The sequence below is a fragment of the Pristis pectinata genome, chromosome 5 (assembly GCF_009764475.1).
Source record: "Pristis pectinata isolate sPriPec2 chromosome 5, sPriPec2.1.pri, whole genome shotgun sequence".
NCBI lineage: Eukaryota > Metazoa > Chordata > Chondrichthyes > Rhinopristiformes > Pristidae > Pristis > Pristis pectinata.
The window spans coordinates 90,453,316-90,468,666 of NC_067409.1; the positions used below are offsets into that span (position 1 = coordinate 90,453,316).

The 15,351-nt window shown below is 38.9% G+C and overlaps 1 protein-coding gene across 1 annotated transcript in view; it reads left to right on the forward strand.

Moving 5' to 3' along the window:
* Window positions 1–15,351, forward strand: part of LOC127570428 (FH1/FH2 domain-containing protein 3-like) — a 482,262-nt gene that overhangs the window by 278,067 nt on the left and 188,844 nt on the right.

A 15,351-nucleotide genomic window follows, 5' to 3' on the forward strand; every position in this document is an offset into this window, starting at 1 on the left:
TCCTGCATCAACTATCAAAATTATAAATATATGAAACTGAGTATTAATTTCATATTTATAATTGTACTAGTTGATGTATGCATACAGGGATATACATAAGTAAAATTTGATCAATTGTAAATTCACTCGTTCTTAGTCTTTCACCTGTAAAACACTTCTCTATGAGCTGTACTTAATCTCTGAAGCATCTACTCTAAGTACCAATAATTCTATTGGATCACATCTCTAGATGGGCTTCATATCATCTGGTCTTGCATCCTATTCTGCATTTGTTGTTTCAACAAAATTATCATCTTAACTGTAGATGGATCATATTACACATTGTAAATGCTGACTGCTCACATAAAACTTAACACAGGGCTAATTGCTTTTATCAACCATAACAGTAATTACAATTATACAAAGTTCTTGGTACATTACTGGATGCCACAAATTTAATAACTATCATACTCATTTGCTTAATATTCTCCAACATTATGCCTCTGCTTTCACACTGTCTTGCATCCTGACTCCCACTCTGACGTTGACTGGACACCGGATCTTCCCTCATTCCCACTGTCCATTTTGAAGTCACAATATCATCATTTTTCCCTCTCTGTGGAATCTTCAAGGCTTTCACTAGTGCCCTGAAGGTTTTCAGTTTGTTTGTTGTACTCTGGCTCTGCTGTATTGGGCTGACATTGGTAAGTTCATACCAGCTGTGACATCCCTCATGAGACCTTGAGGTTTTGAACTGCTGTAATGCAGTCCTCTCTTAAGGTATCCAATTCAGGCCATTTAGCAATTCTATAAAGGGCAAATAGCTTGTAGACACTGAGCTCTTCTCCAAAACCTGTGCAGACTCCTCTTCTCTATTGTCTCTTCCGGACTTGGTTGACGTTGCCTCACTGCAGGACTTTTTAATGGAATTTATTACTTCTCGCTTTGTACATGGTTCCCTTGGCTTGAAACTCTACGAACGATCTCTCCATTTTGTGTAATTGTAATTACTATTGTCATTGTTCAGTTTTACGTGAGCAGTTAACTTTTAGAATATGTAACATGATGCATTCACAGTTAATATCTTGTCAAAGAGATTGTACATTTTTCCTCTGAACTGTTTGCCATCACAGTTTGTAAATAGTCCCATTGTTGTGGTGATGCCTTAGACTTGGACTACTTTATTGTGGACCGTCTTTCACTAGCTCCAGGCTCAGAACATCTTTCCTTCTGCTACACCTCACCCGGATCACCATCTCAGCCCAGGTTGCAACTTTGCTTCGAATGTCTGCTTCTCTTTCCTGCGGAGGCCTCTGTGGATGCTTCTGTAATGAACACTTTCAGTCTTGCATCTGGCTGCCATGGTGATGCAGTACCTGCAGTGATGTAAAGGTGCCCAGCCTATGCTGACAAACTCTTAAACAGCCAGCACTGAAAATCAATGATACTTGAATCAAACCCTCAATATTCACCATCTCATGGAAGGTATATACTTGCATTCATTTCATCTGCCTTCCATTCTGGTCGCTCTGAAATATCGCCCTCCTTCCTAAAATGTGACTTCTCCACCACCAGTGTGTGTGGAGTTCTAAACAGTATTTCCTTTATGTCCTACAAGTCTGCTTTCAGCTCCTCCCTCTTCCCCCACCCCCATCCACCTCTGCTGGCACAGAACAAAGCTGGAGTTCACCTGGTATTTGCCTTCCATCCCACCAGGCTTTGCATTCAAAGTACTAAACTTCACAGTTTCTGCCAGCTCCAATATGGTCCCATCATCAGTCACATCTTCCCCTTCCTCAGCTTTGAGGAAGCAGAAATGAAATTCTACCATCAGCATTTTGTCTGTAACATACTTCTGAGGATTTTTTTCTCTGTGCACAAGTTAGCCCTCTGTTAAAGGAAGGGTACCAGACTCTTAAACCTTATACAATGTTTAGTTTCTGTTTTCACTGTATCTTCTGAAGAGCTACTTGATTGATGTTGTAAGTTGTATGCTATTATTGGGACAAATAACTAGGTTTTGCCAATTATATTGTCACTTTCTGCTGCAACTCATTGCTCTGTCCATCATTGTCCATCAGTCCGGCAACAGTGTTGGATGAAAATGCATTTACCGCAGCATGGTGCAGGTGATTTATATGGGGATCATAGAACAGATCACCTGTGAGAGATCAAAGAAATGTGCAACACAGTCAAGGCAAGGGCAGCAAGAAGTTGTCTCAACTTGCCCAGTGCTGATGATGAAGAGGTTGTTTGATGTGAGGCAGTAGACAGTTAAGCAACTTGTGATCAAATGTACTCATGCATGGCCTGGTCAATAATTCTAATCCTCTTGCACAGCTTGGGCAGAATGCTGGCACTTTTTGATAAAATAGTCAATAAAACCATTTGAGTTTTAACCCCAGTGTGCACAAAAATGCCTTTCAAAACCACTGAAAGGATTTGTATTTCTTTTCATTGACTGATTCTTTTGAAGGCTGACCTGGTGGATATCTGTGCTGTGCTCCCTTTACAAATTGCAGGCTGATTGCTTGACTGAGGGATGAGAATGCCATACTGGTGTATTAAAGTACTGAGATACTGGATTGTTCTACTGCACAAAGCTTAAGTGCATAGTTATGGTCGAGGTTCCCATTTATCAGTTGTCACTGGAACAGTACCTCAGGTATGAGGAACCTCTCTTTGGAAAAAGAAGGAAAAGTTGGAGGGTATGGCTTGTAGAACACTCTGTTAAAGTTTATGGCTTGTAGACCATTTTTTTCTCACAATAGAGATGGGATAGGGTGTGAATGTGATCTTGTGAGTTAAAGACACCAAAGTGAGGGGAGTACATATTGAGCTTGTACAATGTCTTTGGTCAATAAAATTATCACAAAATCCAGTATATACCACATTTTTGTAGGGGTTTAACTACCAGAAAAAAAATGGTGCAACTTTGCGCTCTGTTCCTGGTGTAAAGGTTGTAGGTTTAATACAAAAATGTGATGATGGGACGATTCTTTTGCTATTTTGCTCTTGAGAAGTGCAAATCAATCTATATGCCAATTTACCACAGACAGTGAAGTTTTGTTAACTGCATTGAAGTTACAGTGGAAATGATGGCTTGAGTCTTTTTTTTTAAACTTAATTCTCCTTTTTGCAAAGGAACTGATGATTCTGCTTGGGTTGCTGTTATTTTGTCAAATAGCTTTTTTTGTATTAAGAGCGGTATTTGTGCTTGTGCACTGTAGGGTTTCAACCTGAAACATCACCAATTGCTTGCCCCCCCACTGATCCTGCTTGAGTGAGGAGCTTCCTTCTGCCCTTGTGAAGATCTTTTACATTCACTCTTGTGCCTTTTGCCACTTGTCATGAACTGCTGGAAACAACGCTTCAGCTATTTGTCCTGGTTTGGTAATGTGTTACACTGCCTTGTTATTTGCAGTGTTTGGGCAAAAAAGTCCCTTTATCAAGTTTTTCCAGTGTACTTCCCTATTTTGGGCAGCATCCTGATGAATCTTTGTAGCCTCTCTCAATCTAAGATGTATTACCTGTAGTAGGAAGTTCAATTGGTTGTATGGCCAGAGCTGAAGGCCTCAGCAGCTGAAACTCGTACACCAATACTGGACAAAGGGGAAGGGGTAGGATAGGATGCCCAAGAGTGTAGGGCTGGTGAGAAAAATGGAGAGATTTGAACTCTCTACCAAAAGCACTGCAACTTTCTTTCAGTTTCAGTTAATTATCCTCTTTTGCCTTACCAGGTTACCAAGCTTTAGATTAAGAGTTGAATTTGGCCTTAATTATTGATTATCAATCATCAAGTTATGATGCATCTTTCACCTGGATAAGATTTAAAAACATTAAGTTTCTATGGAGTGGTGTTGAGAAATGTTTTCAGTCTGAACTTTTGAGGAGTGTAGCAAAAATATTATCTAGTCTTTCTTGTAAAGCAGTGGAATTCATTCTTGAGGATGCAGTATTCATTTCAGAAGCCAAATAGGTTGTGAAAGTCAGCTGACTGCCACAGCTTTAGCATGCAGACCATTGAAATAATATCATAAGCTGCAAAAGTAAAGCTGGAACTGTTGATCAAAGTCACCTTAACCCTGAACATTTGCTGCCACAGACCACGATGCAGGGCATATTCTTTATTACTTCAAGAATGTTTAATTTATCCTGTGTTCATTATTTCCTGAGATTTAAGTTGGTTACAGAAGGACAATAACATTGCATTGGTCAATTCACATTCCTTGTGGATGAGAGGTATTGGACCTTGTGATTGGAACAGACATGACACTCCGATTAATTTCACTGCATGTTACAAAGCAGTATCTAGGCTACAGGTGTTGACAGATTTAGGGAGACTCCTGTTTTGCTGAGCCTTCTTCTGTTTAACTTCCAACAAGTTAGAAAGCTTATTCTGGATTATACTCAATTCTTCATTGATTCTAACTCAGAGATAGGCGCATACAACTTTAGTAAAAAGGTTTTATTGTTTGTCAAAGCTGAGGCTCAAAGATTGGCATAACTGAGCCAGATTCAGAACTTGCAGTTGATAAGTGAATTTAGGTGCAGCCTCCATGGCTTAATTGCATCCAGCAGAGCTAACTGAGAGTGGAAAAAGAATTACCTGCCTGCACTTCCAGCTCTTCAAATAGTCTATATTTTCATTACAGCTTTTGCACCTCCACTAAAGGGCCTTGACATTTCTGTTTCTCCTGTACAATTAGAGTCATAGAAACATACAGCATGGAAGCAGGCCATTTGATCCAACTCATCCAAGCCAACCAGTGGGCACCCTTCTGATTAATCCCTTTTCCCAGCCCTTGGTCCATAGCCTTCTATGCCTGGGTGGTTTAAGTGTTCATCTAGACATTTCTTTAAATGTTCTCTGAGGCAGGGTATTCCAGGTACTTACAACTCACTGGGTGAAGAAAGGTGTATAATAATTTTCTCAGGTGAGGAGCATGTTTACACAACAAGAAAACATACCAGAAACACCTAAATAAAGACTTGTCCTTGCAGACGTAACTGAAGTGGTTTCATTTAATTATTACACAAGGAATTAATTCTGTTGCTACAGGGAGATGCATGCCTGAGATTTCAGATGATGCTGTAATATTGAAAATTATCAGAAGCTTGAGGACCAGAATAATCTAAAGCACTGAAGGTGCTATAAGATTTGCGAACATTTACTCTCTCTGAATATGCATCCTCTTTAATTATTTATTCATTCACAGGATTCATGTCACTGACTAGGTTGTTATTTTTGTCTGTCCCTGATTGCCCTCTGATCTGATTGGCTTGCAGTTATGAGTTAACTACATTGCTGGTGGATTTTGAATTGCATGTAGGCCAGACCAATTAAGGAAGGTAGATTTCCTTTCCTTAAAGGGCTTTGCTAAACTAAATGGGTTTTGGGACAATCTGTGAACATTGTGGTCACTATTATTAATACTAACTTTTTATTGTTTGAATTTTAAGTTTTTCTTCTGCCATATGGGAATCCAACTAGTGTCTCTGGATACTAATCCTCTGAATAGCAATACCAGTGCAATATCTCAGGCACTATATCGAGCCTCCTTATAACGCAGAAGAAGGGAAATTCTCCTAGTGTCCCTAGTTGTGCTAGCTGTGCCTCTAGCCAAAATTTTCCAGTACTGTTACAATTCCAGCATCTGCCTGATAATGTGGAAAGATGCCCATGTATGTTGTTCATAAAAACCAAGACAAATCCAATCAATTACTACCCAATCAGTCCATTTGCAATCATCAGCAAAGTGATGGAAACTGTTGTTGACATTGCATTCAAACATCACTTACTCTTCAATGACCTGCTCACTGATGCCTGGTTTGGTTTTTGCCAGGACCTCATCACCGTCTTGGTCCAAACATGGATCAAAGCTGAATTCAAGAGGTGGGGTGAGTCAGTGCAGTGTTTGACTAAGTCTGGGATCAAGGCACCCTGATAAAACTGAAACCAAAGGGAAGTATTTCAATGGTTGGGGCCATGCCTCGCACAAAGGAAGCTAGTTATGGATGTCAAACATCAATTATACCAGCCTTAGGATAACGTCACAGGAATTTGTCAAGGTAATGACTTAGGGCCAGCTGTCCCAAGCTACTTCAACAATGACCTTCCTTCCATCATAAGATTAGAATTGGGGATGTTTGCTGATGGTGCAATGTTCATTGTAAATGAAGCTGCCCATATCTAAGTGCAGCAAGACCTAGGCAACATTCAACTAGTTAGTGGTGTGTGGCATTGCAATACAAAATTGTCAGAGAATGATCATTTCCAACAAGTCTACCCATCTGTCCTTGACATTCAGTGACATTGCCATTGCCAACACACCCACCATCAGTATCTTGAAGGTCACTCTCAAAGCGGGTCAGAGTTGGATATCATGTGACAAGTAACTCACCTCCTAACACTTCAAAGCCTTTCCACCATCTACAAAACACTAGTCAAGAGAGAGATGGAATACTCTTTGCTTAACATTTTTCAAGAAGCTCAACACCACCCAGGACAAAGCAGCCCACTTAACTGGCACCCCGTCAACCATCATAAATATTCATTCCTTTCACCATTAGTGCACAATGGTTGCAGTGTATGCCATCCGCAATACTTGTGCGGACTATTCTCACAGCTCTTCACAAATCCACAACCTCTCCCACCAAGAAGGACAAGGGCACCAGGTGCATGAGAACACCACCACCTGCAGATTTCCCTCCAGGTTGCACACCATCCTAACTTGGCCATATTGCTGCATTTAAGTCCTGGAACACTCTATCCAAATGCATTGTGGGAGAGTACCTTCACCAGAAGGACTGGAACAAGACAAGAAAGTGGCTCACAGGGGCAGTTAGGCATGGACAATTAATACTGGCTTTAGGGTAATATCAGGATCCCAAAAATGAATAAAAACCCATCCCGGCCACAGCTTTTTCATTTTATCATTCTTGAATATATTCTCAAATCCCCCTTGAAAGTTAATATTAAATCAGCTTTCACTTCATGCATACAATTCCTTCCAGACTCTGAGTACGAAACCACTTCTGGGTTAAAGTCTAACTGCTTAGAGTTGACATTTTAAAGCAGTATTTGGAAGGTGCTGCATTACGAATGTTCCTTCTCTTTAACACTAAGTTTGCCTGTTTAAGTGGATATTCAAGATGGTAAGATGCAAGAATACCAGGTGTGGCCTGGTGTCCAAGTCAGGATCATTCGCTCCACAAACACAAAACAAATGTTTTTCAGGTTATTGATCTGCCACTCACCATTAAACATTAAAAATATACTTGGTGTGTAGAAGCAGGTTAATAATGCATTGAAGAAGAAAGGTGCTGTGCTGAACTTGAACAATTCATGTTACCCATATGTTGCTCGCCTTGATGTCCATTATAATACCATAAGTAATTTTTAAGATTCTGAAGTGAGTAATTAGTGAATTACCTATTGTACAGGTTTCCCCTGCTTGAAGTTGCAATTGATTTTTTTCTAATGCTTCCCATTACCCGTATCTTCTCTGGAGGTTTTCCAGTGATGGATGAATAACTGCTGCAGATTTATGATTGGTCAGTATTTCCTGGCTGTATATTAATGGGAAGGGCTTTCTGCAGGATTGGTTACCTGTTAACCGTTTTGCCCATGAGTCAATGGCCTTTAACTTATCTCTCCAAGATTAAGTAAACACCACTTCATTTGTTTAAGTGGGCTTGCATGGTTTCTCTCTTCCTTATCTCAAACACTTGTGATATTTGTTCAGCATTGATAATTCTGTCCATGGGGTGGGGTGTGAAGTGGGGGTGGGATGGATTTATTTCCTGACTTGTTTTTTGTGTGAGATGCCTGATCTGCATTGTGCTATGGAATTGCCAAAAGCTGACAGCACTTATTGTACATTCGGTATCTGAGACAGACTCTAAGACTTTCTATGCCCTTGAGGTGATGTTGCCTGCATGCATTATTGTTTGCCATTTAGTTCCTTCAAAAATAACTCTGCAGTTACCACTGAATTTTAATTTTAAAATAATTCCCAGTTATTATCCCAAAGCAGCACAGCATATCCAAGCTCTCATACAGTCTAGTGCCGAAGTGGTTAGAAACCGTGGGGCAATATGTCATTCAAGTTTATTGTCATAGGCATACAAACACAGGGTATAAATGCCATGAAAATTAGCCTTTTGCAGCAGGAGCACAGTGCATGACAAATATAAGTTAGCGTAAACTTAAACTAACATAAATTATACACAACTTGCATGTGCGCAAAAATAAACAACAAAATAAGCATAAAAGCACTAATGCAAGTTGAGAAAAAGAAATATGCTCCAAGATAGTGTTAGGGTTTTTCAGGTCAGTTCAGTACCAACGTAGTCAGCTATCGGTATCATAAAATCTGTGGGTGCAATCAAAATTACAGGAAATTTTGCAGTGGGGAGATGCCAATCAAAGAGCATCCCATGATGAATGAGGGAGCTTCCCAAAATAAGAAAATATCTTTGTGGAGTTAGCATGTTGCTGTACAACTACTCTGATTCAGTGGCATCATCCATTGCCGTTTATGGTTCAAACATCCCTTTGTGACAGAACTTTTATCATAAATGTTACAATGCACTCTTCCTCACTGCTTCTCCCCAACTCCTATGTTTGTGGGACATATTTTAGCTATGTGTTTCTTCTACTTGTATTTCTTTTTCTCTGAAGCCAGGTTCAAATAAATAATGAGCATGGTTGGGTTTCATTTAAGACATTAAGTTTCATTCAATAGTGGTGAATATATAAGGCAGCAATTATAATCAACTTCACTTTATTGACTAAATTGGTACAGCTTCTCTCCATGCGATGAGGTGAAAATAATGAATATGTTTCATCAGCTTACTCCTTTGGGATCCCTTCGTATGGTGGCCTAATTAATGTTTTATACATTTCTAGCATGACTTTCCTGCACTTAGCCAAAAGAGGCATGCATTTTATCACATGCATTTTAACCACCTTATCTACCAATTCTTGCTAACTGTAGGGATCCATAGACAAGCATTTTAAAGTCCCTCTGTTGTTCTTCATTTCTCAGCGCCCTATAATTTGTATATTATTTGCTCTCACCAAATGCACTGGTTCACACTTCTCTGCCTCCACCTGACTAGTAGATAGATATCTCCCTGGAACTCTTCTATACTGTGATCTATTAGGCCTTCAATTGGATATATTCCATGACATTTTGGAAAAGAGGAGGGGAGTTATATCCACTGTCCACAAACAAATCTAAAAGTAAATTATTTACTCATTATTATTATTGTTTGCAGGAATTTCTGTTTAAATGGCTAATGGATTTCTTACTGTGCAATAGTGACTGTGATTTAAAAATTCTTGATTGCAAAGGGTTTTAGGCTATTCAGAGGCTGTAAGGAACACTATGTTAATACAAATTGTTGTATTGATAGCACAAAACAGAAGATTATTTGCTTATGTTATTCTTGTTTTGAGAAATGCTGGAACACTGGATCAGACACAATCTACAAAAGGAGAAAAAGTGGCTGCTTTCACTTGAGAACCTTTAATTACACCCACTTTGCTGTTTGTTTGATCTCAGTTATGTGCAAATTTGCTGCTGCATTTCCAATATATCATTCACATATAAACTGTTTTGTAGACTGTGAAATACTTGGGGATGTTCTCAGGATGATGTTACTGCATGAATTTAAGTTGCTTATTCCTTTGGCTTAAGTTTGGTCAGCAGTTGATTCAGTATAATGAGTGGGAAAAATAAATCCAGTGGAGAAAACGTAACAAATTACTGAATGTGGCTACAAAAATAAAATCCTACAGGTGCTGAAAAATCAGAAATGAAAACAAAATTCTGAAAGATGTGGAGCAAATCGAGCATTATCTCTGGAGAGAGAAACCGTTAACATTTCCGGTCAACAACCTTTCCTCAGATTGAATCAGAAGAAGAATGTTTGCACTTTACGGAGCACAATTTGTCTTCAGCCATCATTGAAAAATAAACCAACTTGATAAAAATAATGTGTTTGTGCTTTAGTCACTGGCTGCAAATGTTGAATTAAAAACTGCAAGCAAGAAAAACAAGGGCATAAAATATCTAATAAGAATTAATATACACAACTAAGGGTTGGTAATTTTAACATAATTTTAAAGCCTAAAAAGCATTCGACATTCCACTTGCACCTAGTTCAAAGCAGCTTTTAATTTACATGTGCTGATCAAAAGCAAGCATCACTGCCAGTTCTAATGGATGTTAGCATATAAACATGTGTTCCCCGTCTGTTGAGGCAGTTGCAGACTTATCTGAGCTGTGCCCTGCCACTACTTCAGGGTTCTTAAAAAATGCTGCATAAGAACAAGTGAAAATAGGAACAGTGGAGAAAAAAACTATTATTATCAGGAAACAAAAGAGGGAAAGAGGGTTCGTGGAATCTGCAAGTAAGTGCTTTGGTGCAGTTCTGGGCTGGCATGTTTTAGAGTACTTTGCCCCACCGTCCTTCAGTCTGGTGATGTTCAGTGGACAAGGACATCTAGAGGTAAATAGGTAGTTTCCAAATTATTGTGTTTACTGTAAGTTGAAGAGATAACATTGAATGTTAAAACTTCCAGAGTAATATAGAAAGTAATGAAGACTGGGAATGACTCCAGGGTGGATATCTGATCAACAGATTTGACCAGCCTGAAATTATGGGAGAGTTTCTCAAATGGTTTATGAAACCACCTAATTTCTCATGTTACAGCTTTGTTTTCAAACACAAGTGGCATTTAATCCTTTCTGAATCTCTTTTGTTAGTTGATGCATTGATTTTCAGTGTCCATTCAAAGTGTAGTAACACTGAACTATTTTTGAATGCTATGTTCTGGGGTCATCAACCTGAAATATTAACTCTGTTTTCCTTTCCACAAAAACTGCCTGTTTTGTTGAGTATTTCCAGCATTTTTTTATTTTTTATTGCAGATTTTGCTCTTTGGTTACTGTAGGTTATAGTTTGATGTTTAACATTTAATTGTTATCGAGTTATACAATCACTATATGTTAATATCATATTTAAAGCTGTCTTCAATGGACTGCTCTATTGATCCCTCATTGAGCCATCTGTGGATTGCAACAAATGGGAGTAGATCTGGCAGACTAGAGAGGAAGGTGCAAAGTAATGAGGATATCAATAGAAGCCCAGTCAATTTTTGCAACAGCTCGTACTTAATGTCCTTCATACAGTAAAACTCCCTTGGTGTCAACAATTCAAAAGATCGGAGGCTAGCTTGAGATAAATGCTAGCTAAAGCGAGTTCCAAGACAACATTGCCTTGGCACCTGTCTCTGGGTACCACAATGCAGCCAAAGCCTCTGGGAGTTGCAGGGAGTAATCATTGGGAGGGATAAATCCTACACTCACCTTCCTGGCATTTCTCTGGGTTTTGTGACCTTTAATGTCTACCATGGTAATGTCGACTTGCCTCACTGTATACATCAGCTCAGCACATCTGTGTACAATGCTGTGCAATGTCCAGAAGGCTCCATATAACAGCATTGGTGCCTGGCGGCTCATTATGGATTGGCACCTATGCATAGTTTGTCTATGCTTTAAAATTGTAGATCTGTGTATTCAAGCCATTATGGTGGAGGGCAATTGGGAGGGAGCTTGCTTAAAATAGATATAGTGGTTAAGCTGCAACCCTCAGGAAGGACGGCCACACATCTAAAGTTCTTAATCACTTGCCAGAATCATGCACAAGTTCTCCCCTCAACTTCCTTATGAAGTTGCAAATGTTAATTGGATGGTTTAAAATACATGTCTTTTTTATAAATTAATACTTATTAACAAGAGGTATACTTGCAAGTTCTCAGGTTTGGAACTAATAATTGACCTAGCACCAAATGGCACTTGTAGAAGAGAATTATAAATTTCTCCCACACTGTGATTAGAATAGTTTCCTAAATTCATGCGAGAAAGGTCTCACTCTAATTTTTGGACAGTGCCCATAAGTCCAAGACTCCCCAGTGTGCAAAAGATATTCTGTGGTGCTGCATGTTTATGTGCATTAAACAACTAAATTTCACTGATTAAAAAATGTAATTAAAGAAAATTGGAAGTGTACCATGTGGATCATAAAGTCCATGGTTAGACAGTTGTGATCTCTATGTGCTTGAGAGACAAATGTTCAGAGCCGCCCATGTAGGCACAGAGATATTTCATGCTGTGTTTCACATGGCTTGATGTCACTTTCATGGCTAATGTATAGACTAAGAAGGGTTGTTCGGTGGGCATAAGGTATACTTGGGTTGCACAGGTAAGATTATTTTGCACAGTGCCCCACAATATGGGAACAAAACTAGAGAAAAATGCAAATGTGTACTTGGGGTTTGGAAAGTTGAAGAGATCATGGTTTTAGTGGGAATTTATATCTCTGAGAGAATCCTTAATTTGCTTTGCTTATACGTGTTTTCTGGAGAAAAAAATGTTCAGTCAAAATGGTAGAAAGTACAAAGAACTAGTTCGTTCAATGAATGTTCATTCCTATCTTGACTCCTTTAACCTTATAGTGGTTGTTCATTACTATAGAAGCTTAGTTTCTGTGTGAGGAGGTTAAAAATAAATCACTTTGCCTTAAGTGAAGGTTTGTTTTGAAGACTGTTGGAAGGCTGGAATCTGCAAATGATTGTTTCCTTAGTTTCCTTCAGTAGTGGAATACATATTTAAATACTGTACTTTAACCCATTTGTTATCTTCTGCTCATAGGTGTCACAAGTACTAACATGAAAACAGCTGAAAGATGGCTATTGTTTGCCAGGCATACAGATGTAGTAATCACAGCAGATTTAGTATTTAGATTAAGGATACAAGGCTTGTTCATACTGGGAGGTTTTGTTTAAACAGAGAAATGAAGCCTTAATGTGACCAACCTGTTAGGCACATTTTGTATGTATTCATCATTATTTTATGAGCTGTCAATGTTTCTTAGTGGGGCCTGGTAGATCTCGCACAGTTGGTTTCTATAGTGATGCTGTTGAGAGTAGGGCCAGAAATCTACAAAAGTACACCAAGGTCTTACCTATGATGCACGTTTCTTATCAGGTATGAGCAAGAAAAGATATGGAATAGAATGCACAGAACTGTGAGGATACATAACTAAATGCTACTTCCTCCAGAGCAACTCCCACATTGTATTTGTCTGGAGAACAAGCAGGAGTGAAAAACTATTGTCAGTACAGCACACGAGGGAGATGAGAACAGATGGACAGGATAGCTTGAAACGTGGTATACTAGTAAAGAGCAACTGCTTTGTATCGTCAGGCTTTTAATCATCATCAATGATTATTTCCTAATCCATTGTTATAGCCGTGAGTGCCATAGGTGGTAAATGCTAAGTGTGCCATGTAGAAACATGAATTAACTGATGGATAGTGTTGAAGAGAGAGGCAGTAAGGAAGAGGAGGGCACTAATGACAAAAACTGAGAACCTGTGGTGAAGGGGAAAAGAAATGGGGAAGAAGATGGCAAATAAGTGATAAACCGAAAACGGGGAAGAGAATGTTTGTTGCCTTATTCATATGAAACTAATGTCAGCCTGAAATGGTTAGAATCAAACATGACCCTTTAGGGATTGATACCAACTACCATTGAATTTGGCAGAAGCTATTTGAACTAAGTAGATGTGATTTAATTAGAAACCTTCACTGCATTTTAATTACTCCAGTGTGACTATAATTACAAGTGGTTTGGTGAACAGAACTGAATTTAAAGACATCTCTCCTTGGGCCTAAAATCAATTTCTAATGTATATTCGAAGGTTATAACAATCTTTTAGATTATTTTATGTGATTTCACTGCTGACTTTTTTCTAGTGTTATGTGGCACATGACAAAATTAAATTAGCAGGCCTTCATTCCTGGGTGCTGATATTCTGCAGGTACATGGTCAACTGTGGATTTCTATGAAGAATCACTGGATTCACCTAAACTGATAGCCATGCTTTCCTCTATAGCAGTTGAGGATCACGGCCATAGGAAATACAAAATTCCCCTGTTTAAAACTTGTGTTTGAAACAGAAAAGGTCATTGTTCTTTCAAATTTTCCTCTTATTCCAACTAAGTTCCTGATGTATTTCTTAACCATTGTTCCTCATGATTAATAATGAAATTGTAATATCAAGGTTCATTCTTTACCTTACTACAGCAAACTCCTTAGCTATCTGTCTATACCTTTCTAAAGCTTTTTTAAAAAAAAATTAGTTTTTTTTTTACAGTTTTTTCCCCCCACAAAAACTGTCATGGCTTTGTCTACTTTTATGATAGCACAAATAGATTACAATGCTTTGTTCTCAACTTAAGGACACCTGCTTGTAAGCTGGTTTTATCAGAACTAGATTTCTCTTTGCCTGACTACAGTGAATAGGAGGAGAGAGTGAAAGGGCAAACACTGCATTTTATGTGTGCCTTTGTGTCAGAAGGTCCTTACCAAGGATCACTGGTGCTCGCCTAATGGGGATGGGCATCTCCAATTTCTATGACTGCACTAGTTAGCTTTTATTCTCTTCTCTCTTTCCATCTGCTCCCACATCCCGCCCCAAACCATTGTCACCACGTCCCCACAACCATCTACCACCACTTCTTCCAAAAAGAGGAACTTTTTTTCCCCCATTCAGGTGTAAGTAACGTATTTCTTACTGGTACAGTCACAATGGAAAACGGAGCCTATTTTACCCACTTTTACCGATTGCTTCTGACACTTTAATATCGACACATGATGCCAGCTTACTTTCACTTCTGATCTGTGCCAATTGTTACATTGTATTCAAGATTTTCTGTTGGAAAGGAGCAGAAGGCATCTTCCTAGGATTCTCATTATGTGATAATATGCATCATCTGAAAGCCAGATCTGCAGCTAATTTAGGGGGCTGCTTGATTTTGTACATCTCTTAAAGCTGGGTCCAGAGCTTGAATCCCTCCAACAGGCACTTAGTGGCATTCCGTTTAGGTTTATTCTTTGGGTAACCAACAATTCTGCTGCTGTCCAATGAACCGAGTCTACTGACTTCGTCTTTTTCAGCAGAGCCATGGATCAAAGTTGAAGTATTTATAGTCTATGGAACAGTGGTTAGAACCACAGATCCATCAAACCAGCACAAAGGACTTCTGTATGTTAAACTGAAATGTTTGTGAGGCTTGTGAAATCTTAATATTCCTTAAACCTATTTGGTAATTATTATTGAAAGCTAAATCATAAAATTGTAAGGAATTACTGTCTTTCTGAGAATAAATTGTGCTTGTTTTGTGTAAATAGTTGATAAAAAATTGTGATGTGAGATTCTGCAGATGCTGGAATCTGGAACAACACACACAAAATGCTGCAGGAACTCAGCAGGTCAGGCAGTATCTATGGAGCA